The following is a 26,714-nucleotide window of genomic DNA, read 5'->3' as shown; positions in this document are numbered from 1 at the left end:
TTTACGCATCCTTGCAATACTTTGGCGGCATCTTGTATGGTAAGGCTGAATTGATGATTTTCTAGTTACCTCTTTTTGTTTGCTTGTTTTTGGCCATTCATAATAGTTGATCGATGAGTGTTTGATAGAATTTCCACACTGTTAATAAACTCAGTAATAAGGTGGTTATAACAACCAGAGGTTTTTGAACTTTCTTCTCAGAGACTTGAACTGAAACAAATTAGATGAACTTTACTGTAATCCTGTCAGATGCTTGATTTTCAGTTGCTATTTTGCTTCTTTTTTTTAGTATTCACTTTTTCAAAAAATTTTCAGCTTTTATGTTAGATACAGGGGATATATGTGCAGATTTGGTATATGGTAATATTGTGTGATGCTGAGGTTTGGAGTACATATCCTGTCACCTTGGTAGTGAGCATAGTGCCTGATAGGTAGTTTTTTAACCTCCTTGCCCACCCTCTAGTAGCACACAGCTTCTATTGTTCCCATATTATGTCCGACTTTAGGTAGTTTTTTAACCTCCTTGCCCACCCTCTAGTAGCACACAGCTTCTATTGTTCCCATATTATGTCCGACTTATAAGTGAGAACATGTGGTATTTGGTTTTCTATTCCTGCGTTTATTTGCTTAGGATATGGCCTCCAGCTCTATCCATGTTGCTACAGAAGACACGATTTCATACTTTTTTTATGGCTGCATGGTACTTTTTGATGTATATACATCATATTTTCTTTATCCAATCTACCATTGATGGGCACTCAGGTTGATTCCTTGTCTCTGCTATTGGGAATAGCACATCAATGAACAGATGAGTGCATGTGTCTTTTTGGTAGAATGATTTACTTTCTTTTGTGTATATACCTAGTAATAGGATTGTTGGGTCTAAGATAGCTCTGTTTTAAATTCTTTGAAAAATCTCCAGACTGCTTTCCAACCATCTCATACCAGTTGGAATGGCTATTGTTAAAAAGTCAAGAAACAACACATGCTGATGAAACAGAAGAGAAAAGGAAACACATATACACTATTGATGGGAATGTAAGTTAATTTAGCTGTTGTGTCACTTTTTCCTTTTTCTCCTTCTCAGTGGTAATTCAGAAATTAACAGTTGTTGGTATCATTTTGGCATTAGTATTTGGTGATAGATGTAGCTTTAGTGAGACCTGTGGTTCTCTATATAGGGCTTACACCTTATTTAAAGTTATTTTTCATACTCCACGACTATGTCTAAATAAAAAAAAGACAATAGATAAATTGTTGGTGCATGTATGTTGACTAGCCAAATCAAACTTTGTACTTTTTTTGGCCGGGGACGGGGGGCATAGTGCGGGGGAGCAGTGAGCGTTTTATTAGTAGGGCTCAAATTTTAGTATTTTTTCCAGAATAAAGAGATAAATTTAGGTCTGTGATTATATATGGGTCTTGATTTTGGCTTATCTGATCTGCAGAGGAAGAGCAAGAAATATTACCTTAACTTTTGCTTCTGGGGGTGGCAATGCTACATAATTTAAAAATCGTTAGTACATGTATGTTTAAAAACCATATTTTAAGAATTTTAATTTATGAAAGGTGTCTTCTCTCTGAGTTTTTTATCCCATGTTGCTAAGTCTTTCTGCACATCTTTTCTTGCATCTCTCTCTTTGGTATATTTTTCTTTATGTGTTTGTGCTGTATTTTAAAAATGTGACTTTCTCACTCTATAAAACTGTGTATATACATCTGATTATGTGTCATTTCCTGTATTCTTCTTGTATGTGTGCTTTTTCAACTGTGCTCAATCTATTTTTATTTGGGTGTCTCTGTTTATTTTGATCTCTGTCTATGCCTTTATCAGTGAATATTCCTGTGTGTCTTTGTGTCTGTCTCTCTCTCTTCCTGTGTAGATGTATATGTGCTTTGTGTTCTCTATTTCTGTGTCCATTTTGATGTATCCCTCTGCTTATGTGACTTTGTTCTGGCCTCCCTCACCATCTTTCACTATCTCTGTCTCATTATATATAGTCTTTCTCAATTTTTATTTGATTTCAGTTCTCTGTGTATGTCTTCCTTATTTTGTGGTTATAACATTGAAGTTTTGCTGTAGTGTTATAGTTACTAATTAAAATTTAAAGTTTCCTGTTTTATGTATCAAAACACTGTGTTGTACATCATAAACATATACAATTTCTACTTATTAATTAAAAAATAAATAAGAAATAAGTCAGTTCTGAAAAAAATTTGAAAATAAAGTTTCCTGTTTTATTTCATTAGAAAAATGAGTTAAAATCATAAAAGGCAATTCATAGAAAAATTGTAAGTGTGGTCATAAATATTAAAAAACAGACATGATCTTAATAGAAGTTAAATACAGGTGAGTAAAATAACAAAGTTACATTTGTTGACTATTAGATTGATAAAAATATATGTGTGGGAAAATAGTGAATTATACATTATAATGGCATTGAACAACATTTCAAGAGGACAACATGAATCAAAACTTTAAATATACATTAGCTTTGACTCAGCAATTCTTCTTTAGGAATTTTCCCCCAAATAACCAGATAATTGTACAACTGTTTATTTCAGAATTACCTTTGTAGTATAAAATTGAAAGTAAATGTCCACCAACAGAGGATAGGTTAAATGAATGATGGTACATCTATATAATAGAATATTATAATCTATTGTTATAGAAAAGTTCTGTGGTCTATTGATAAAGGAAAAAAATCAGATTACAAAAGGTGTGTACAATGCACATATTGTATATGCCATTTATTCATTCAAATAATATGTATTTTCTACATGTACTATGTGGTAAGTACACTAGAGCCGCTATAGAGATATCCATATTGTTTTATATGGGGTGTAAGATAATGAAAGAACTTCCACCTTCTCTCTGTTATGGAGTTAATAAGCAAGTATTATGAAAAATAATACAGTTGCATCAATTTTGGAAAGTTTTCTGTTCTTAAATTTTAAAGCAGATGTATTTTTTATTTTGAAATATTAAATTAAATTGATCACTTTTCATGGTTTTCCTTTTCTATTCCCCCCTCCCCCACATGTGAGGGATCTGTGATGCTCTGTAAAAATTGATTCCCCATCCTGACCAAGGCAATTTTCTTAGGTGTTCTGGAAATGTTATGCCTTGGTACATATTGTCTTAATGAGTTGTCAAGAAACAATATTTGTTTAAAGCCTTTGGAAAAATAGAAAAAAAATTAAGCCATGTACTTGTCAAAATGTCATTCCCGTATGAAGCTCAGAGAGTCTGAGTAAATACAACGTGAAACAATAAAGGTGAACGCTTTGCTCAGTCGTTGGAAATTGATGCTAATGTCAGTGGAAAACTAAACTTGAAAATGTAATGTTTAGTACAGTGATTCTATAACTTTAATGTGTATAAGACTTACCTAAAGAACTATTTTTAAATGCAGATTCCTGGACCTCACCCCCTGAGGCTCGAATTTGGTAGGCTGGGATGGGCATAGAATCTATATTTTAATAAGCTTCCAAGGTGATTCTAATAGAAGAGGTTTAAGGGCTACGTTTCACGAAATGATGTTAATGGGTAATTATAATAGCTAATCTACTTTAAGAATTTGACAGATTTCCCTTAAAGCACATCTACTGGATACATTTCTAGGAGGATTCTTTAGACAAGCTTATTTAAGAAATCATGGAAATTTTGTAGGGGGATTATGAGTTCATAGGCGGGTCTACATTCCATTTCAAGACCGATTGGTTTTCTGGACCACAATTCTGAGCCAAAATTTTAATGAGCTGCCAGTGTTTACTTCCATCAAATAAAAATTGGCACTCCTTTTCCTCAAACAATGGCATTAATATTTATAGATGTTCTCTCATACTTATAATTTTATAGTATTGGGTAGATAGTGTGAATTCCCAAGAACCTGGCCATAAAAGTGAGGAAAAGAATATGAAAAAGAGAGCGCTGCAAATGTAGAATTCTGATCAATGAAAGCAGCTATGTAGTATAAATCAGAGACTACTTTAGAGCAATTTGACATAATCAGACTATCAAATCTATGAATCTTAAGTGACTAAATGAATTACAATAAATCTGTCAGTTACCAGAGTAGGTATGCTGCAAAAACAACTCTGAACTTTCTTGAAAAACAGGTCATCAGAGGTGCAAGAAATCTATATGTTGCCATAGTATATTGTTATAACCAAAGTATACACTAAACAATTTAACATTTTGTGATCATTTGATTTAAAAACTGCTTATAATTCTGATTTAAATAAAGTTTATGGGAAGAAATCCAAACAGCCTTCCGTATTTGTAGTTGATTTATTGAGGCATGAAAATATCTGCTCAATTCAGATAATCAGAGTGTTTTTTTTGGCTGGAAAATCATTTAGTTATGAATATCTCAAGCTTTTTTTTCAATATATTTGTTTATTTTTGAGACAGGGTCTTGCCCTTTCTGTCACTTGGGTTGGAGTGCAGTGGCACAATCTTGGCTTGTTGGCAGCCTCCACCACCTGGGCTTAAGCAATCCTCCTGCCTCAGTCTCCTATCTGGGACCACAGGCATAAACCACCAAGCCTGGCTAATATTTCAATTGTTTTATAGAGACTGGGTCTTGCCATGTTGCCCAGGCTGGTGAATTCCTGGGGTTTTGAATTCCTGGGGTCAATTGATCCTTTTGCTTCAGTTTCCCAAAGTACTGGGATTACAGGTGTGAGCCACTGCACCTGGCCATGTTTCTCAAACTTTAATGTGCATATAAATCACTTAGGGATCTTGTTAAAATGAAAATTCTGATTGATGGTCCAGAGTGTACAATCTGAGATTCTACATTCCAAACAAGCTATTGGTCCACCCAAGGACCACATGTTGAGCAGCAAGGATTTATTTCTACTCCTTTGCTTAATAGATGAGGGACAGTCCATGCTTCACCTGGTTTTTTAGGGCATCATCATGACTTGGGGAGACTTGAAGTCATTGGAACTGAATGTTATTAATGTCAGTTTCTCAAACTCTTACCACTGAAGTCTCTGGTGAGGCCTTGGTTGCTACCTTTCCTGAGTTGAGGTTTTCAACTTTTTATTTCATTCAGTGTGAGAACTGAAAGATTACTTTTAATAAATGTTATTTTTCTTTTTTCCTTTTTTTTTTTTTTTACCTGAGTTATTCAGACATGGTTTCTGTTGCTTGCAGTCAGCATAATATAACCTATACAGGGTATGTTTTGGGACTTACATGGCAAAGAAATATACTATAGTTGCATCACAAGGGAATAAATTCTTCTTTCCTCAGAACATAGCACATAAATGTATTTCCTTAAAAGCTTACACAAATCCACTGGTGACTCACAAATGCCTTTCTCCAGCATGATCTTCTTCCTCATCTTCCTGGCTCTATCCAACTTCCAATTTGATACTTCTGTTTGAATATCTAATAGTCATCTCAGACTTAACATATCCCAAATCCAAAATTGAACCTTCCAAAGTTGATGTTTCCATAGCAAATGACACTCTTTTTACACAGTTGCTCAAGTAAAAACCTAAGAATCATGCTTGATTTCTACTTTCCCCTCCCTAAGTTCAATCCATTAGCAAGTTCTATCAGTTCTGCTGTAAACATCTAGCAAAAATCAACCACTTGCCATCTCAACTGCTTGTCCTAGTCTAAACTATATTCATGTCTACCTTACACAACTACAAAAGCCTTCTAGTTCTGCTTTTCGCTCCCACTCTAGCTTTTCCACATGGCAGCCTAAGAAATTCTTTTAAAATGTAAACAAGATCATATTACTTTTATGCTCAAAGCTGTTGAGTAGCTTCTTACCCCACTGAAAATACAATCCAAACTCCCTACCATGGTTTGCAGAGCTTATGTAATCATTGCTTTACTAAACCTCTTTACTTCTTGTAAAGAAATATACCATCTTATGCTGCTCTCCCCCTGGCACTCCCTGCTCCAGCTATGCTGGCCTCCCTCTTCAACTGGAATGAAAGTCCTAAGGGCAGAGATTTTTGTCTGTTACTTACTGTTGTATTCCTCCTACCTAGAATAATGCCTGTCACAAAATAGAGGTCGATTAATAGTTCTTAAATGATTGAATGAAGAATGTGCAATCAATTAGGCAACAGTAAATAGACAGACCCAGTCACTGGGACTCTGGCAGGAAGTGGGGATTGGTCACAGGAGACGAGACCTAGGTTTTTACTACTAACTGTTTATACTACTAACCATTTATATCACAGATCACCCATATGTGATATTACCTTTAATTTTGAAGTTCAAGGCTTGTTCCAATAAACTTAGAGCAAGGCTAGCAGTAAGGTAGATTGGGTAAAATGGCCGTCATCTAAGCTTCTCATTTTTCCCAACCAGAAGAATATAGCATGTAAATGGCCTTCAAATGACCCTAGCTGGGAGTAGTAGAGAGATGCTAAGGTAGGCAGCAAAGCAGGTGATATGTTGCTGTTACTGTAGAGAGTTGCTATGGATAGTTTCTGTAGCTTTAGGAAGAAAATAAAGTAGATATCTTGCAATATATCGATTAACCAAATAAATTGATTGCTATTCATTCTTAAGCCTGCTCTCCCAGAAAGAAAATGGCACAGAATATTCACAAAAGCTTCGTATAAGATAATTGTGGCTTGGAAATCTTATGACTAAAAATAATGATATGACTGTGCTCACAAGGACAAAGGAATAAACAATAAGTAGAGATTTAAAAGATCACTCAACACACCTGTGCCACAGAAAGAAGGTATTCCACTTCCTATGGAACAGTGTCTATGATTATTCCTATTCTAAAGCCATTCAAGTGTCTGCTAGTTCTTTAGCCCTCATTTTCTTACAGATATATGTTACTTAGTTCTTGCTTTTTCCCAATCTTATCCAAACACCAGCACCAACAACCTTTCTCCTATAGGTTAAATTCTGCAACTCCCTGAACCAGTGGAAACCAAACTTGTCAGTACTTTAATTGTTCAAATTTGTAAGTGAATAGAGTCTGGAAATGGTCTGTGGCCTCCACGCTGGATTTTAGTGTCCTGGGCAAAGCCCTTTGCCACCTGCTTCTGCAGTAAGGGGCAATCTGCCCAGCAATATTCAACGTATGTAACTAGTCCACGTGCATGGTTTCTGCTTCCTGTCTGGTGTGCAATCTAACTTCCTGCTCTGACCATACCCTTGATTTAACCTCCTCATCATTGACGTAATACTCTAATCCTCTTTCTTTTTTTCTGTAAATCTGCTTTCTCTGGGGACTGAACTTTCTTTTGGGCCACTTTCAAACTGGACTAACTTAATTGCAGACAAAAGTGTGCCCAGTAAGAAGTTTAGCTACTATCCAGAGACTCTTCCTATAGTGCTCTGCTTTCTTAGGTAGAATCCCCTGAATATCAGCATAAGTCTGGACTATTTATACTCCTCTTTGAAGACCAGACCGACTGCCAAGTTAATTTCCTTAGCCCCAATTTTGCTGGTTCTGGCTGACTCTTCCATTCCTTTTCTACTATTGACAGCATAACATGTCCGAGTACAGGGTCCACACGTGTTGGGACACATTCCTGGAGGTCCGAGAGCAGGAAATAATGAGGATAGTTGTGAATTCCACTGTGTCATGGGGTTTAACTTGTTACACAATCCTGTGTCCTGGGAAGAAGGCAGAACATTGATGGAAGTAAAAGTTACATATGGCTCTGTTGAGGACTCATGAGTCCACGATATTTGCTGTTGGTTTCCTACAACTAGGACAGTCACAATAGAGTTGGATCTCCATTCTCAAATGTGTAGAATAGTAATGCTGATTTATGGAAGGGCTATAAATTCTGTAGTTGAAATAAAACCATTTTTTGTCTCTTGGAGTTAAAAACTCTGGTATTCATAGACGGATGATTACTATTAATATCCAGTTTAGGATTAATAAAAAACTTTGAATCTAGTAAATTCTTTATGTCCTCTATTTAAGACTTTTCTCTCTTGGAGATGGTAGGAATGGAATCCTCTTGCAGTGAACCCAGCCTGACTAATTTACTGTCAACATTAGCAAACATGAACTGATAGAGAGGGCAAGGATAAGGATAAGGCTAGGCCATTTTTAATTTTTAATTTTAATTTTTTGTAGAAACAGACTGCAGATTGAATTCCCACATAGGCAATTCCAGAATTCTTATGAGACATGCATTAGGACATCAGCAACAGGTAAGTTTAATAACACCAATGAAAATAATTGGTTAAGACATTACAGTATTCCTCAGGGGAGTTGTTTGGTTCTAGGGAATGCGCTTCTCCAATTTTGATAGAACGAGTACAATGTTCTTCATAGAGGAAATGATATTTTAATACTGGATTTCAAGAAATCACTGTCATCAGGAAGTATCTATCACTGCTCTTGAAAGAATTAAGAGCAGATTTGAAGGTTATGTGTACTCTTTGGAATAAGAACAAGTGGGAGATGAGGAAAAGGAATCATAGATTAGTATATAATAGATTTTTTTCCACAAGAGTTCCCACAGTTCTGATCAGGTGACTATGACCAACACTTTACAGAAGTGTTAGTTACAAAACAGAAAAGATGGAAATATGTAATCTGGTTACTGACCAGAAGAGTATCTATCCCTAGAATATTGTATTTATATAGATTGGATAATAACATTTTATGGTATTTAGGTCAAAAGGTACACTGTACTATGACTAAGATTTTCTCCCTGCATTATCAGAAAGTAGACATGAGCACAAAAAGAATGATACGCTATCAAGCTACATGACCTTCGATAGTCAAAAAATGTTTTAAGAAGTGTGTTCTTCCATTCATGTATTTATTCAGTCAACAAGTAGAGTACCTAATACTAGAAATTGTGTAAGGCACTATACACAGAGGAAAACAAAATGGTTCCTGACAGTTTACTGATTATAATCTAGTGGTGCATAGAACACACAATAAAATAATAATTATAATAATTAAAACTGTGACTAGTGCTATAAGGGTCAAGACAATAGAGTCTATTTGAAAAGCAATGTGATACTCTTAACTTGATTTTATGAGTAGAGGGAGCCAATGAAAACTTCTTTGAAGAAAAATAGTTATTTAAGCAAGGACCTGAGGGATACTATGTTAACAGGACAAAGAGAAAGCAGCATAAGGAATACAGGCAGAAAGAGCAGCCTAGGTGAAAGCTCTGAGGTGGAGAGAGAAGTTAGCATGTTTGGGGAACTGAAGGTTCATATAGTTAGGACAGAGTGTTAGGGTGATAATGGCTCTAAATACAGTTGCAGAGGTAGGCAGGGACCCTATCTTTGCAGAGCCTTGTGGTTGTGGTAAGAAGTTTATGTTTTAAGCATAATCAAAAGCTAAAAATGAAAGTCTGATATGTGCATGAGGAATCATATAGACATTATCTTTCTACCACAGGTGGTGCCAAAAATAAAAAGCAGATTAATTTTAAATGGGATGATTTTATTGAATTGTAGACTAAAGAACTACATAGACCAATGCGCCATATTCTATCTTGCCTTTTCTTGGCTTCCTTCTAGGAAACTCATTATTTTTGGCTACAGAGTAAGTACTTTCCAAATATACATATTTGTAGTTCATATGTATATACACACAAACACATATATATACACACACGTATATTATATGTGTATATATGTGTGTGTGTATATATATATGTGTATATATATGTTTTTCCAAATAACATTTGGCTCAGCTGAGGGCTCTGTGCAAGGTTACACTCTGGCGAAAACTTTTAGTCATTAAGGCTGCATTGACAATTGAGCAATCCATCATTAGTTGGTGAATTTGTTTCGGATATGTCGAATTTGAAGCCATTACAGGACATCTATATTGAATTGTTCTAGGTTGTTATGGTGGAAAACACATATTCAGGATTAAAATGAAATTATTATTGTTCATAAGGCTGGCATTATAGCAAAGAAGGAATGGGGTATTCATAGCCATACCTGGGGACTAGCATATCCTAGTCCCTTAGAACATCACACTTACATTTTTTTTTAATATACAAAGTATATCCTAAAACTTCTCTGAGAATTGCTTTGTGGCCAGAGGCAGGAAAGGCCTAGTGACTCATATTTAGGTGGGAAATAGGAAAACAAGTGACAACTCAACAAGGAAGGGGAAAAGGATTTTGCTATGGGTGAACAAAGTTCAAAAGTCTTTTTGAAAAGACTTTTAGCAAACATTCAAAAGTGGTCACATATAAATAATAAATATTTTGTTTATATAAAGGAGTTGCAGTAGTTTCCTAGGAGAGTAAAATATTAAAGATTTTTTTAGCTGTGATTTAAATTTTTAGAACATATGACACGAAGATCTATCTAATGACCATGGAAGGACTGATTTCCTCATCAGTAGGCATTTTGGAAATTTGAGTCTGGAATATAGCAAGAGAGGTCAGAGATAGAGATGCAGACTGGAGAATTATTATTACAGAGATGATGATTAAAATCATGTCCATCAATTGATAAGCTGATTCAGGAAAACAGTGATGATCAATGGTTCTCAGTTTAGGCTACCATTAGGATCACCTGGAGAGTTTTTGAAAACCACTGAGGCAGCCCCACCCAAAAGATTCTGCTTTAGTTGATCTCGAGGACTGGGCATCCATTTTTTTAATTACTCTCCAGATAATCATAATAAGCAGTCAGGGTTGAAAACCTTAGCACAGAGAGAGATGGGCTAACAATGGAGTCCAAGGAAGACTTGCAGTGATATAGAATCTGTTAGGCAAAATGTTGGCCTTCATGGTCTTCATTCCTGGGGTTACTCCTATGAGTATGTCAAAAGGTCTTTGAAGATGTAATTTAGGTTGCTAATCAGCTGATTTTAAAATAGGGAGCTTCTCGAGATTGTCTAGGTGGACCTAATCTACTCATATAAGCTCTGGAAAGCAGAGCTCATTTTCTGCCTGATGGTAAAAGAGAAGTCAGATATTTGAAGCCTAAGAAAGATTAGAACTGTCCTCCTTGACTTAGAGACTAAGGGAATCATATGTCAAAGAAACAGGAAAATGAGTTCCTACAATCACAAGGAACTGAATTCTATCAACACTGTAATGGGTTTGGAAGCAGAATCTTCCCCAGAACCCCAATTAAGAGCTAAGCTGATGCCCTGATTCCTGCCTTGTGAGGCCCTTAGCAGAGGATCCAGCTGAGCTATTCTATTCCTAGACTTCTGACCCACTCATGGTGAGATACTAACTGGGTGTTTAGCCTTCTAAATTTGTGATAATTTGTTATGGCAGCAATAGAAAACTAACACACAGAAATAAAACTGTAAGAGCCTAGTATCACAAAAGCCAAGGCAGAAAGAAAAGATGTACTTCGTACTTTTCAGTTAAGACGTCATTTACTTTTTTTTTTTTTTAATGAGACAGGGTCTCATTCTGTCACCCAGACCATAGAGCAGTGGTGCAATCATGCCTCACTGCTGTCTCCACCTCCTGGTTTCAAGCACTCTTCCCACCCTCAACATCCCAAGTAGCTGGGACTACAGGCATGCATGCACCATCATGCCCTGCTAATTTTTTATTTTTTGTAGAGACAAGGTCTCACTATGTTGTCCAGGTTGGTCTCAAACTCCTGGGACCAAGCAATCATTTTGCGTTGGCCTCCCATTGTGCTGGGATTACAGGAGTGAGCCACCATGTCCCATCATCATTGCCTTTTGATAAAGTAGTTCCTCCTTCTTAATGAGTAAGGTGCTTAGGACTAGGGCTTCTTCTAGTAGCCGTATGGCTTATACAGCTTGCATTTGAAGTACGATACTCAGCAAACTTAGCCTGACATTACTCATTTCTTATATATAGCATTTATCTTTTCCAATACATTTAAATAATTTCAGTTGAGTACTGAGTCTTTTCTCAATCGAAAGTAGCACTATCAGTTCTAATAAGAAGAGTTTTGAATGGGATTTTGCTATGCAGGTAAGGTTCCAAGGTAGGAGTCGGAACGGAATCTGGTAATAGAGGGTAGGAAAACATAGATAAAAGTAGAGGCAAATCTTCTGTGGGAGTCAGGATGGGAAGCAAATGAAGACTATGCAAACGGGAGCAAAGTCCTGTGTCAGAAGAGTATGCAAAGGCCCACATGTGCTAGAAGGCAGGGAATCCGCCCACCTTTTACCTAGTGGAGGCTAGTAGGTCTGTTCTGGGATCTCAAAGGAATGGCAGGGAGAACAGCAATGTCTAAAAGCGATTGGAAGAAGGGTTGACTTCTGGGAGAGTAACTGGGATGCCAGTGGAGGGATGAATGTAACTGCAAGTTAATACCGAGTGAGATAGTATTAACAGAGAGGTAAGCAGCCAGTAACAGGAGAGGCCAGGACATGAAGCTGCATGGCCCATATCCACAAATGGTAAGAGCCTCTTCCATGGGATGATATTAATAAGGGCCTGATACAGAAAATAGTTTTTGTTTGCTGCCATGACCTTAAGTTTTTTAAAAAATATCTTTTCAGATCAATGGAGCCTGGGGCAACATCTGTTATGTAGTAATACTTTTTTCTAAATCCATCTCCAAATTGTTCATTGTTTGATGGTTAATTCAGGCTTTCACTATTTCTCCAAGTGCCATAGTTAGTGCTTAAGTAGGCTTTCACCTACTTTGCATATTTAGGACAAAGCTTTTTTTGGTTTAGACTGCAGAATAAAAAATGGAGGCTTCTTTCCATCCCTTCATTTCAAATGCCAAGATAGCATGTGATATTTCTAGCTCTTTTATGTTAAAATTCTAGTTCATTTTATGTATTTTTCTGTTATTATCACCCTCTTGCTCGAAACAGATCATTATATTATAGACTTAAGTTAAAATATATGAACTTCTGTTAACTTGATTTCTGGAGAATAAGCATGGAAACAATCTCCTTTCTTTATTTGGAGGTTTCTTTGTGGAGTACTTCATTTGGACCCTTGGTTTGTACTCTAGCAGCTGGCTTAAACACATATTCCTTAGTCTCACCTCTCTCTCTATTTTGATGGCCACTCATTTACTTCAAACCTTCTTATTTTTTGATAGGACTAGTAAAATACTTTACTCATCTCTGGGCCCAACCACACTCATAGCTCGTACCCTACACCCCATAGGTAAGAATGGCTGTTTATACGCACAAATCCAATTATGTCATCTTTGTTCACTTCAATGGCTTAACATTGCTGATAAGATAATGTTCAAATGCCTCTAGGATAGAGAACCAGAACTTTAGTGGCCTCTATCTACCTCTCCAACCTCATCTTCTTGCCTCTTCTAAATAAATTCTGCACTTAAGCAATACTAAACTATTTCCCTGGCCTCTGTGCTATTTCTTTTTTCTTCCCCTATATTGCTGGCTCACCCCGTCTCTGTGCTCCAGAGCACCATAATCATACGTCTATTGTAGTGCTCAGTCATGTGGACAGCTACAATGTAATGTGTCTTCAAGTAGATGGTGAAATTCTGGAGGTCTGGAATTATATTTAGTTATTTTTTTTAATTAAATGAACAATTCAATCTCTAACTAAAATTAATGATGATTTGGTATATGTTTCATGCTGTTTATGTTTCTTTTCCCTTTTAAAATGTGCATGTTTACTTTGATACAAAAAGTGTGTTATCATCCAGATATAGGCATTACCTGGGTATGGGTGTCACCTAAGAGCTTCTTACAAATGCAGAATCTCGGGCTCTTAGACATAGTAAATCAGAATCTGCATTTAAGAAAAAACCCCAAGCTGATTCATATTTCCAATACAGTTTGAGAAGCGTGGATCTGGGAACTATTTCATCTAATAGTTCTATTGCATTCAGGACATTCAGAAACCCCGTGCCAGTGTCTCACATGTGTACTTTGGTGGAGTATACAGCTTTAAGAGTTCATAAGCTTTTCTCACCAGCCCCAAAATCCTTGCTTTACATGACAAAGTTAATTTCTCTGACAATAATCTTTATCATTTGTTAAAGCAACTTCTGCACCTGAATTGGGTAGTATTCATATGGTGGATTATCCAAAATAAGCTTAAAACAACAACTCTAAGACTGTGAATTAGGCCAGCTCATCCCACCCCTGATTTTTTCTGTGGACAGTTCTAACATTTGCATTGACCTTTCGGCCTTCCCCAGATGAAGATAACTGCGTTTTTGTTACCTATTCTCCACAAGGACACTTATCTTGGGCTGCTTCTCTTTGTTACTTTTATTGTCTTTGAAAGCTAACTCTAATTTCCCATTTTCTTCTCTGTCTCATATTTCTTCTTTGCAATTATATTCATCCATCACTCTGTCTATAACATAGTCTAATCTCAGCTCTTGTCTCAATAATATTAATGAGATAAGTATGAAAGGCTGCATATCAACAATTTCATAGTCTTTTGTTTCTTTAGTTCTATTCAATCATCCCAGAGTCTTGAAAAGTGCATAGAATCTTTATATATCTTCCAATACCTTTTATGTAAGTCTTTTCGTATATGCATTATTACTAAATATTTAAGTATAGGCATCAATATATTTTTTTGGAGTTGTGCCCATCTATCTCTAACAGTGTTCCTCCTCACTTTGAAGTCTTAAGTATTCTCTAAAGGGAGATTTATATTTAAGGTCTAATCTCCTGCTGTTCTGACTAGCCTTTTTCTGCTTAAACTATTCCAAATTTTTCTTAAATAGCATCATCTCCACTTCATTTTTTAATAGCAATTGGTTTGTATTGTTCTACTTTGCTTCTGCAAATGTAATAACTGACGTCCTTTTTTCTAAAATATTCTCTCCATGCTGCACCTTTCAACACAGGCCAACCCATTTTTGTTTGCTCTTACTCCCATAATTTTCATTCAGTGTGTCAGAGGATATGTCCTGTTAGCAGAGCTAACAGGCCACAAAGGACTTAGGGTCTCCTTCGAGTCCTTTTTTTAAAAAAAAAACTTCATGGTCCCACAACACAATGTGGTAAAGCAAGGTAAAAGGAAGGCAAGGAACAAAACAGGAAATTATACTATTACAGGAAATTGTTGTAATAAAGTGAAAAGCCAAGGAAGCAAGTGTCCAGCAAGTCATAAAATTCTAATCATGCAGCTGGGATAAATTGAACCTTTACTCACCAGCTGGCAGAGTTTTGTATTGTTCTTTTTGTCTTTATTTACATCTAAGTGCATACCTTTGTAACTTGAAAGCCACCTGGTCATTTTACAGTTGCGGTAATGAAGACGCAAAAATATTTAGTGACATTCTTAAGTTTTCACCATAGTTACTGGCTGAATCTGGGCTAAAATGTGGATCTTCTGACTCTGAGAGCAGGACATTTTCTCTAAGAATTGAAATTTCTTAAAGATCAACAGTTGTCAGACCCTGTCTTTATCAAATTTTAATGTGGCAAATCTTCCTCACAAGACTTTACAAGGCCATTCTACAGATAAGAAATCTGAGGCTGAGGGACGCAAACATTAAGTTCCTCATTGTGAAAGTGCTCTCTTTTATCCCAAAAGTTAGGTTCACATGCATGAAATCACTTTCCAAAGTAAGCATTAATGTATTAGGGACCTGAGAGGGGCAGAAAGAGGAACATACTTCTTTTCAAGAAGAATAGGTGCCCTGTAGTTGCTATAGCAACTGGGAACTGATGTAAGGCATTCCTGCTAGAACATTTTCACGTATTGAAGGTGTCTTCCTGTCTGACCAGAAGCTGAGTTTGGTTAGCTTTGTTAATTAAAGCAGAGGTATCTAAAATGGGAAGCTTGCACCCCAGGAAATATGCAGTTCAGTCTTCTAGGTTGCCTGTTCTTTGTCCCCTACACTGAAAAAAAAAATTGTGTAATTTTTTTTTTTTTGGAAACAGAGCCTTGTTCTGTCACCCAGGTTGGAGGGCAGTGGTGCCACTCGGCTCACTGCAACCTCAACCTCCTGGGTTCAAGCAATTCTCGTGCCTCAGCCTCTCGAGTAGCTGGGACTACGGGCTCATATCACCATGCCTGGCTAATTTTTCTATTTTTAGTAGAGGTGGGGTTTCACGATGTTGGCCAGATTGGTCTCAGATTGGTCTCGGATTCCTGACCTCAGGTGATCGCCTGAGGCCTCAGCTTCCCTAAGTGCTAGGATTACAGGTGTGAGCCACCGCGCCTGGCCCACATTTTTAAAGAAGTATAATGTATACAGACAAGTGCACATAAGTGTATAGCTTAATAAGTTTTCACAAACTGAACATACCTGTGCAGCCAACATCAATATCAAGAAATAAAACCTTAGTAGCATTATAGAAGTCATGCTTGTTCTTTCTAATCAATATTCTCAAAGTTAATCACTGTCCTGACTCCTAACTCTACACAGGCATACCTTGTTTTATTACACTTCACTTTATCACACATCACAGATAATGTGTTTTTTACCAATTGAAGGTTTGTGGTAACCCTACATAGAGCAAGTCTATTGGAACCATTTATCTAACAACATGTGCTGTGCTCACTTTGTGTCTCTATGTCACACTTTGGTAATTCTGGCAATATTTCAGACTTTTCCATTATTATATCTATTGTGGTGATCTGTGATCAGTGATCTTTGATGTTACTAGGTTGGAGCAAAAGTAGTAATGGTTTCACCATTACTTTTAATGGCAAAGACCCCAATTACTTTTGCACCAAACTAACACTATTGTAATTGTTTTGAGGCACCACAAACCATGCCCATATCAGACGTCAAGTTAATTAATAAATATTGTGTGTGTTCTGACTGCTCCACCAACAAGTCATTCTTGTCTCTCTCCCTCTCTTCGAACCTTCCCATTCCCTGATACACAACAATGTTGAAATTAAATCAGTAATAACCCTACAGTGTCTACAGTGGCCTCTAAGTGTCCAACCAAAAAAATTAAAAAAAGGAAGGAAGAGTTGTACAACTCTGATTTTAAATCAAATGCTAGAGATGATTAGACTTAATGAGGGAGTCATGTTGAAAGTTGAGACAGACCCAACGGTAGGCCTCTTGAGCCAAACAGTCAACAAAGATGTGCATGCAAAGAAAATTATTTGAAGGAATTAAAAGTGCTACACCAGTGAACATACAAATGATTAAAAAAAAAGAAAGAAAGGAGTGAAACAGCCTTATTGCTGATATGGAGAAAGTTTGAGTGGTCTGTATCAAAGATCAAACCAGCCATAACATTCCTGTAAGCCAAAGCATAATCTAGAGCAAGGCCCTGGATTCAATTCTCTGAAGGTTGAGAGAGGTGAAGAAGCTGCAGAAAAAAAGTTTGAAACTAGTAGGAGTTGGTTCATGAAGTTTAAGGAAAGAAGCTGTCCCCATAATGTAAAAGCTGATAAAGAACCTACAGCATGTTATCCAGAATATCTAGCTAAGATAATTGATGATGGTGGCTACACTAAACAACAGATTTTCAGTGTAGATGAAACAGACTTATAGTGGATGAGCCATCTAGGATTTCATAACTAGAGAGGAGAAATTAATGCCTGACTTCAAAGCTTCAAAGAACAGGCTGACTCTCTGGTTAGAGGCTAATGCAACTGATGACTTTAAGTTGAAGTCACTGTTCATTTATTGTTCTGAAAATCCTAAGACCCTTAATAATTATGCCAGATCTACTATGTCTGTGCTCTACAAATGGAACAACAAAGCCTGGATGATGGCACATCTGTTTATACCATGGTTTACTGAGTATCTTAAGCATACCATTGAAGCCTACTGTTCAGGAAAAAGAAATTCTTTTAAAATATTACTGTTCACTGACAAGGCACCTAACTCAGACCCAAGAGCCCTGATGGAGATGTAGAAGGAGATTAATGTTCTTTTAATGCTGGCTAAAACAGCATGCTTTCTGCAGCCCATGGGTAAAATAGCGATTTTGACTTTCAAGTCTTAATTACCTAAGAAACACAGTTTTAAGGATATCACTACCACAGATAGTGATTCTATTGATGAATATGGGTGAACTACACTGAAAACCTTCTGGAAAGGATTTACCATTCTAGATGTCATTAAGAACCTTCATGATTCGTGGGAAGAGGTCAAAATATCAACATTAACAGGAGTTTGGAAGAAGTTGATTCCTGTCCTCATGGATGATTTTGAGGAGTTCAAGACTTCAGTGGAGGAAGTAGCTGCAGATGTGGCAGAAACAGCAAGAAAAAATAGAATTAAAAGTAGAACCTGAAGATATTTCAGCCAGATTTGCTGTAATCTCATGATCAAACTTGAATGTATGAGCAATTGCTTCTTATGGATGAATAGAGAAAGTGGTTTCCTGAGATAAAATCTACTCCTGGTGATGATGCTGTGAACACTGTTGAAATGACAATAGAAGACTTAGAATATTACATCTACTTAATCAATCAACAAGTGGTAGGGTTTTAAAGGATTAACTCCAATTTTTCAAAGAAGTTCTACTGTGGGTCAAATGCTATGAAACCTTATCTCATGCTGTAGAGAAATCTTTTGTGAAAGGAAGAGTTAATCAGTGTGGCAAATGTCATTGTTGTCTTTTTTTTTTTTTTTTGTATTACACTTTAAGTTTTAGGGTACATGTGCACAACATGCAGGTTTGTTACACAGGTATACATGTGCCATGTTGGTTTGCTGCACCCATCAACTTGTCATTTACATTAGGTATTTCTCCTAATGCTGCCCTTCCCCCAGGCCCCCACCCCATGAGAGGCCCCAGTGTGTGATGTTCCTCGCCCTGTGTCCATGTGTTCTCATTGTCCAATTCCCACCTATGAGTGAGAACATGGGGTGCTTGGTTTTCTGTCCATGTGATGGTTTGCTGAGAATGATGTTTCCAGCTTCATCCATGTCCCTGCAAAGGACATGAATTCATCCTTTTTTATAGCTGCATAGTATTCTATGTTGTGTATGTGCCACATTTTCTTAATCATTCTATCATTGATGGACATTTGGGTTGGTTCCAAGTCTTTGCTATTGTGAATAGTGCTGCAATAAACATACCTGTGCATGTGTCTTTATAGTAGCATGATTTATAATCTTTTGGGTATATACCCAGTAATGGCATCACTGGGTCAAATGGTGTTTCTATTTCTAGATCCTTGAGGAATCACCACACTGTCTTCCACAATGTTTGAACTAATTTATACTCCCACCACTGTTGTCTTATTTTAAGAAATTACCACAGCCACCCCAACCCTCAACAACCACCACCCTGATCAGTCAGCAGTCATTAACATCAGGACAAGATCCCCCACCAGCAAAAAGACTACAACTCAGATGATCACTGGCATTTTTTGGTTAAGGTATGTAGATTGTTTTTTAGATGTAATTCCATTGTACACTTAATAGGCTGTAGCATATTGTAAACTAAACTGTTTTTTTTGAGATGGGGTCTCACTCTGCTACCCAGCCCTGGAGTGTGGTGGCATGATCTTGGCTCACAGCAACCTTTGCCTCCTAGGCTCATGCCATCCTCCTACCTTAGCCTCCTGAGTAGCGAGGACCACAGGTGCACACCACCATGCCCAGCTAATTTTTGTATTTTTTGTAGAGACGGGGTTTTGTTATATTGCTCAATCTGGTCTTGAATTCCTGGGCTCAAGCAATCTGCTCACCTTGGCCTTCCAAAGTTCTGGGAATATAGGAGTGAGCCACCATGCCCGGCAGTGTAAATATGAACTTTTATATGCACTGGGAAACAAAAAAATTCATGTGATTGCTTTATTGCAATATTCATCTTTTAAATTTTATTTATTATGGTGGTTTGGAATTAAGCCCACAATATTTCTGAGGTATGCCTATGCATTAGTTTTGCTTGTTTTTGAGTGTTATGTCAATGGAATCATACAGTATGTTCTCTTTTGTGCCTAGTTGCTTTCACTCAATGTTATGTCTTCACATAGTGTGACTAAGTTTTTTTCTTCTTGTTTAATTTTTATGTTTTAACTTACATAAAAGTTCAGTAATAGATGCATATAATTTATAAATAAGCCAGGGATGTGTGCATAAAAGTTTGCAGTTATTGGGTTAAAGTATGGCACCATTTGTGTGAATGTCAACTTTAAACCCCAGATAGACTCATTAGCTTTTTAAAGAGATAACTATTCACAACTACAGACTATGATGACCTCATCTAGATATTTGTATTTAATAAACATTTATTTATGAGAACCCACTATGCACAAGTCTTCGTAGGTACTGTGACAGTTACACAGGCAAAATAAAAAGATGTAGCTCAGTCTTTCAAGGAGTCTCGTTAGTGGGAGAAAAAGTGCAGTAAACTTATGTGATCATTCCAGACAAAATTGAGAATCTACAAAAGAGACACAACTAAAATGATATAGAAGCCTGGATGAAGGATGACCAATCTTCCAGGAAGCTAGAAAAGGCCCCTTGAGACTTTTACTAGATAAACTTTGAACCCCTTTATACTTCCCATTTTCCAATGTTTAATCAGATTTCTCATTACAGAAATAGCATCTTTATTCTCACTGTGCATTGCATTATGTTTCAGGTTTATGGATACACAGCATATATTGCGCTCAGTCAAAAGGGGGCAGCATTCACCCTTTTTCTGAAAATCAGAGACCACTTTGGCCACATCTCTTTCTTTCTAGGAAAAGAATACTTTTACCAGACAGCGTTTCAGAACATAGATATAAATTTTAAGCCCCCTGTTTTAATTGTTTGTTTATAGAGATAGCAACTGATTTCCACCTTCATGTCACTGAGCCCAACATATTGCACAGGTATAAATGAAGTCAGGCTGTCTCTGTGCCCGGAGTTTCCCTTATTTCTGCCTTTGTCCCTTGATTGGGCGTGGCAGTCTTGCTCAGACTCACATTGCTAAAGGGCGGTGGCTGAAATGAACAAAAGGAATCAGACCTTTACTCTTAGCCTGAGAAAAAGATTGCCAGGGGAAGCTTGGGGAGAAAGTGCAATGCTGAGTGGTTGCGTCCTTGTTTTGACTACCTAATGCTTTTTTTCTCTTCTAAATTTTTATACTTTTTAAACTTCCATTTATAAGCATAACAATTATGTGAAAGGTAAATAAGTTACATGCACTACAGGGATGCATGACTGTGCTCTATCTTGGGGCCATTCATCTCTTTATTAGCCAAGTAACCTTTACAGTTTAAGTACTACACAGTTGCTGCAGTCCTTTTCTTGCTGACGCAGTAGTAGAGGGAGTGGTGGTGAAAACTGAGAGAGGTTTAATGCTGAAGGTCTCAGACTGTGTATCTCTATGTCTATGACCTCTAACCACCAGACCAGCAGATAACTGATTTCATTTTGTTAGTGAAACACTGATTTTAATTGCTGACTTATACAGCTTCCATGTTATACTTGATTGGTTTTGAGAAAATCAATGTTGATGGCCAAAATTCCAAATTAATTATTTCTTTCTAGATTTAATCATACTGTATACAGCCCTAAATTGCCCTCTAAGCGATTTAAAAAAAAATTGAGGAGTAGAGCTTTACCAAATGTCTCTGAATGATAAAGGGAAGTTGGCCCACCCTGTAATTAGGTTTTGTAAATAGCAAGTCAAAGGTCAGAGCAAAGGTCATCTGATATCTTCCTTTTGTGAAGAAAACAAGGGATTGTAGTCACTATGGCTGATTTCAGAATAGTAGTAAAGATGAAGTCATTGCTTTCTTTCTAAACAGAAACTGTAAAATGAAATAATTTGGAACAATCACAGAAATAATTACATTAATATGAATAGCAAATAACAAGTGATAATTTGTGTAGTGTTTACAGATACTGTGACCCTTGGTTTTAGATCTTGTGCAGTGTTTTTCTCTGTCACGTACATGATGCTGTGAGGGCAGCTCTCCAGGAGACCTCTGATGACATCATGTCACTGTCCTCTGAGGCCACAACACAGCTGCCATGCCACACACTGGCTCAAAACACACAGTGGGGCATAGGCAAAACATTCACAAAGTAAAGAAATGTCAACTTTCTACCTTTTAGCATTCATTTGCCTGAATTAACCAACATTGTGCAACATATAAAATCTAAAGCCCATGTGAGAGATAAGACAGAATTATTTACATTTCTGCTGAAATTAAGAATGATGAAGTAGAAACTTATTATTTTTAAAACCAAACAATGAATCTAAATATGTGTATATCAATCAAATGATGAGTTAGGACTTTGTCATGGACTGGAGAGGAAAATTGGATGGCCAACTATCCTGGGTTGCTAGGGACTGAGAAGTTCTCCAGGATGTGACACTTTCAATTTTAAAATTGTGACTATCTTAGGCAAACTGGAACAAATTGGTCACCCTAGCTGGAAGAGATCTTTTTGGCCATGTTGTCCAATTATCTTATCTTGCAGCTGAAGAAAATGAAGATTATGGAAATCATAAGATCCCAGCAGGATTGTTTTTCTCCCTAATTCTTGTCAATGTCTTTTCTTTTCCTAGTTTCTCAGGTCATGTATTAAACTTAGACCACAGGATCATGCAAATGGCCCTTATTAGGTGGGCCTAGGGGGTGAGCATGGGGGGTTAAGGGACTCCAAGAGTGGCTGTCCTTCTCAGATCTGAAGGTCACTTGGCTGACTGTGGGAATGCCTGACTGTCTTCCAGGAGAGCAGAGAATGCCTCTATCAATAGTTTGAACACTGTTATGCAACTTTCTGAGTGACACTGCAAAGTACCAAAGATAGAAGCCACACAGGGGGAAAATGGGCGTCTCAGTCTGCTCTGGCAGCTATAACAAAATACCATATACTGGGTGGCTTATAAATAACAGAAATTTATTCCTCACAGTTCTGAGGCTGAGAAGTTCAGATCAGGACATCTGCTGACTCAGGTGAGGGTCCCCATGCTGGTTCATGGATGGCACCTTCTACATGTCCTCAAATTGTGGAAGGAACTAGCTAGCACTCTTTTATAAGGGCACTAATCCCATTCATTGAGGGCTCTGCCATCATATCCTAATCACCTCCCAATGGCCTCACCTCCTAATATCATCAACTTAGGAGTTAGGTTTTAACTTATGAATTTCAGGGGGACACAAATGTGCAGATCATAGCAACTGGGTTCTGAGACTTGAGCATGTCAGGGATTCACAGCGTTTCAAATGTGTGGGCAGGTTGCTGACACCTGTTCTTCTGGGTCCTAAGGAAAACAGAAAACGTGATTAAATAATTCAGCCTGATTTTGGGGCTTTATTTGTAATGACACCTAGAAGGATTTGCCTTTCCAAATAAGGACCATGGAAAGTAATAAGTACTTAAATGAATGAAGAGGCTGAGTGAGAGGTATTTTATAGCTGCGTGTGTTGAGGTGGGCAGGGCACTGAAGGAAGAGTTAGATGGTGAAGTACTATATAGACTGCTTTCAGTGTTTTCCTCAAATTATTCCACAGAGATGGTTGCTTATACCAGAAAGAAAATGAGAACTACTAATAATACTTCATTTTTATTCATCAAAGAGAATAATTACAGAACTGAAGAAGAGAGAGCAAACACGGTAAAAACATAGTACAAACAAGATAAAACATACTCAAAGCAGAACAGATGGAGGCAAGAGTCGTCAAAACTACTAAGAACCCAGGTATGTGGTTATTCTTCATTAAAAAATAGACCTATCTCTGTTATTCCTATTTTGTCTACTGAATGTATTATCCTATCTCAATCCACTGAATTCATCTTTAATTCTCAGCCTGAATGCTGTTCCCTAAGGAAAGTCTTCTCTAACCTCCTGATTCTATTTTAGGTCGCCCTATTAAATGTCTTTAAAACACTGTATACTTTATCATAATGTGATACAAAAATGAAACTTGGCATGAATTAAACTAAATTACACTTATAATAATTTAATGTCTGTATCCCTGCTAGACTATAAATTTATTTATTTTTTTGAGGCAGAGTCTCACTCTATCGCCCAGGCTGGAGTGCAGTGGTGCGATCTCGGCTCACTGCAAGCTTCACCTCCCTGGTTCACGCCATTCTCCTGCCTCAGTCTCCTGAGTAGCTGGGACTACAGATGCCCGCCACCACGCCTGGCTAATTTTTGTATTTTTTAGTTGAGATGGGGTTTCACCGTGTTAGCCAGGATGGTCTACATCTCCTGACCTCGTGATCTGCCCGCCTTAGCCTCCCAAAGTGCTGATTTTACAGGCGTGAGCCACCATGCCCAGCCACTATAAATTTCTTACAGTCAGAGACCATGCCTTTTTTGGTCATTGTTGAAGCTCCTGGTACATAGTAAGCACTTGATAAGTGTTGTTTGTTGAACTAATGAACCAATCATTTGAAATGAGTTCAAGTTTTCAGATTCTGTTGTATAGATCTGTGATATATGGCAAAATCAATAAAATGTATTATACCCCAAAACATTTCCGTGTGTGTACGGTATTCTGTTAGGAGAACCAGTTCTATAAAAAGACTACTGAATCCAAATCTTGGCTCTTATACTATCTCGAAAAGTTACACCTGTAAGCCTCAGTTTTGCCATTTACAAAATGGTATTGTGTCAGCTTCAAAATTTTCCTCTGAAATTTAGTGAAATAACGAGGATGGACATTAAGCATGATATCTGGAACATGATATATTTTCCACAATTATTAGGTTAATTTGAATAATTAAAAATTTAGAAATAGTCAAATGCCCCAAACTTCTCAAGATGGTGAAAAATGTATGTGACTAGAGAATAGAATGTAGTCTTAGTTGTTCTATTGAGTCATTGTGTGATGTTAGGCAAATTACAAGTATCTCTGGGAATTACTTTCTTTATTTACAAAATGAGATAGCTAAACTGTCCTCTTATGATCCATCGTGAGAAAAAGGGTGTGGTGGATGTCCTAAATTTATATAAAATTGAATGTTTATATGGTAATTTTTTCTAGCCATATCTTTTATTAGGTTCTTGAAAGGGATTGAATTGCAAGTCAGGTTACTGGGAAGCAGACTCTGAGATGGAAATTAATGTGCAGGAAGTATACATTACACAGAATAAAATACTCTTAGGGTTAACATCTATTGGAGAAGAGAAAGAAGAAACAGGATTGGGCAAAGAGAGAAGTTGGCTGTAAGCAATCAGCCAAACTTTCTATGTTGAATATTTTGCTAGATTGTTTTTAGGATAAACATGACTAACATGATAACTGTAATTATTTCAGCATGTTATAATTTAACAGAGAGTATGGTGGAAAACTATGTACTATCTTCCCAGTGTCCCTCCCCTGTGAATTGCTCCTTCCTTCATTCAAACGGTGCCATTTATAGGGTAGATGCTGTGTTCTTATAGGCTTTACTATTGGCAAAAACCACAGTTACTTTTGCACCAACCTAATACCTTGTCACAATATTGCTCCAGGGTTGAGTAAAAACATAAATGGTCAGTTTGAATCAGTTTTTAAATTTCCCTGGGAAAGACAGTCAATCTGTTGATAGAAGCCAAAATGTGAAAGTCAGGATCTGGCATTGCTTATTATCTCTGTGAGTGAGGAGGCCTTGATGGAACTCAAAACCTACCTATGCACATTACAAACTGAAAAGGGAATTCAATAACTAAGGAGTCATAGCAATTCCAAATGTATATATGCCTGATAAACTCTAAATAATAGAGTTTCAAATTACATGAAGCAAAATTGATAGAAATAGAAGCAGAAATATATAAATCCACAATCATAGCTGGAGAACTCAATACTCTCTCAATAATTGAGAGAACAAAGAGATATAAAATTAGTAAAGATATAAAAGACATGAACAACACTATCAACCAACTTAAATGAATTGACATTTATAGAATGCTTCACCCAACAATAGAAGAATATATATACTGTTTAAATACACATGGAACATTCATAAAGGTATATCATATTCTTGGCTATAAAAAATTTAAAGAGATTTAAAAGATTTGAAATCATACAGAGTATATTCTCTGACCATAATGGAATTAAGCAAAAAAAAAAAAAAAAAAAAAAAAAAAAAATCCATAACCGAAAGATATGTAGAAAATCAACACATATTTTGGAAGGTAAACAATACATCTCTAAATAATCCATAGGTTAAAGAGGAAGTCACAAGGGCAATTAGAGAGAAAAATATATGTGTAAGTAGATATACTTTTTGTTGTTGTTGTTGTTAAAGAAATGGCATCTTCTCAGGTTGTCCAGGCTGGTCTTGAACTCCTAGGCTCAAGTGACCCTCCCACTTCAGCCTACTGAGTAGCGGGGACTACAGGCATGTGACACTGTGCTCAGCTTAAGAAATATTTTAAGTTGAATGAAAACAAGAACCCAATGTATCAAACGTGGGATGCATCTAATGAAGTACTACATGTGTAATTTATAGAATTAAACACTTACATTAGGAAAGAAGAAAGATATGAAATCCATGATGTAGATGTTAAGAATCTAGTAAAAGAGGATTAAATTAAGTCTCAAAGTAAACAAAGAAAAGAAAAAAAATAAAGATAAAAGTAGAAATCGAAAAAATTAAAAACCAGAGAAAAATAGAGAAAATCAATGAAACCGAAAATAGATTATTTCTTAAGATCAATGAAATTGATAAACCTCTTCCCAGAATGGGCACGGGGCAAAAAAAGAAAACACAAAATTACGAATATCAGAAATGAAGGAAGGAACATTACTATTAATTCTATAAACATTAAAAGGATAAGGGATTATTACAAACAACTCCATATATTCCCACGTATTTGATAATTTAGATGATATGGGTAAGCTCCTTGAACGACAGAAACTATTGAAGCTAACACAAAAATAGATAACCTTAGTAGTCCCGTACCTATTAGAGAAACATAATTTAGAGTTAAAAACCTTTCTATTAA

At 36.8% G+C, this 26,714-nt stretch overlaps 1 long non-coding RNA gene across 7 annotated transcripts in view; it reads left to right on the top strand.

The window, feature by feature from the left end:
• The first annotated feature begins 4,679 nt into the window (after positions 1-4,679).
• The window catches only part of LOC116273724, a 67,249-nt gene continuing 45,214 nt past the window's right edge, over positions 4,680-26,714 (top strand). Inside the window, exons 1-3 of one of the 7 annotated variants that reach the window (XR_004182055.1) lie at positions 4,680-8,167; positions 19,074-19,203; positions 23,287-23,474. This is a non-coding gene — a long non-coding RNA (uncharacterized LOC116273724). The remainder of the gene's footprint in view (positions 8,168-19,073; positions 19,204-23,286; positions 23,475-26,714) is intronic. The other 6 variants (XR_004182061.1, XR_004182057.1, XR_004182056.1 and 3 more) reach the window with 6 other exon arrangements.

Source organism: Papio anubis, chromosome 2 (assembly GCF_008728515.1).
Source record: "Papio anubis isolate 15944 chromosome 2, Panubis1.0, whole genome shotgun sequence".
Taxonomy (NCBI): Eukaryota; Metazoa; Chordata; class Mammalia; order Primates; family Cercopithecidae; genus Papio; species Papio anubis.
The sequence above is the reverse complement of the archived record's forward strand: the minus strand, read 5'-3'. Positions and strand labels throughout refer to the sequence as shown.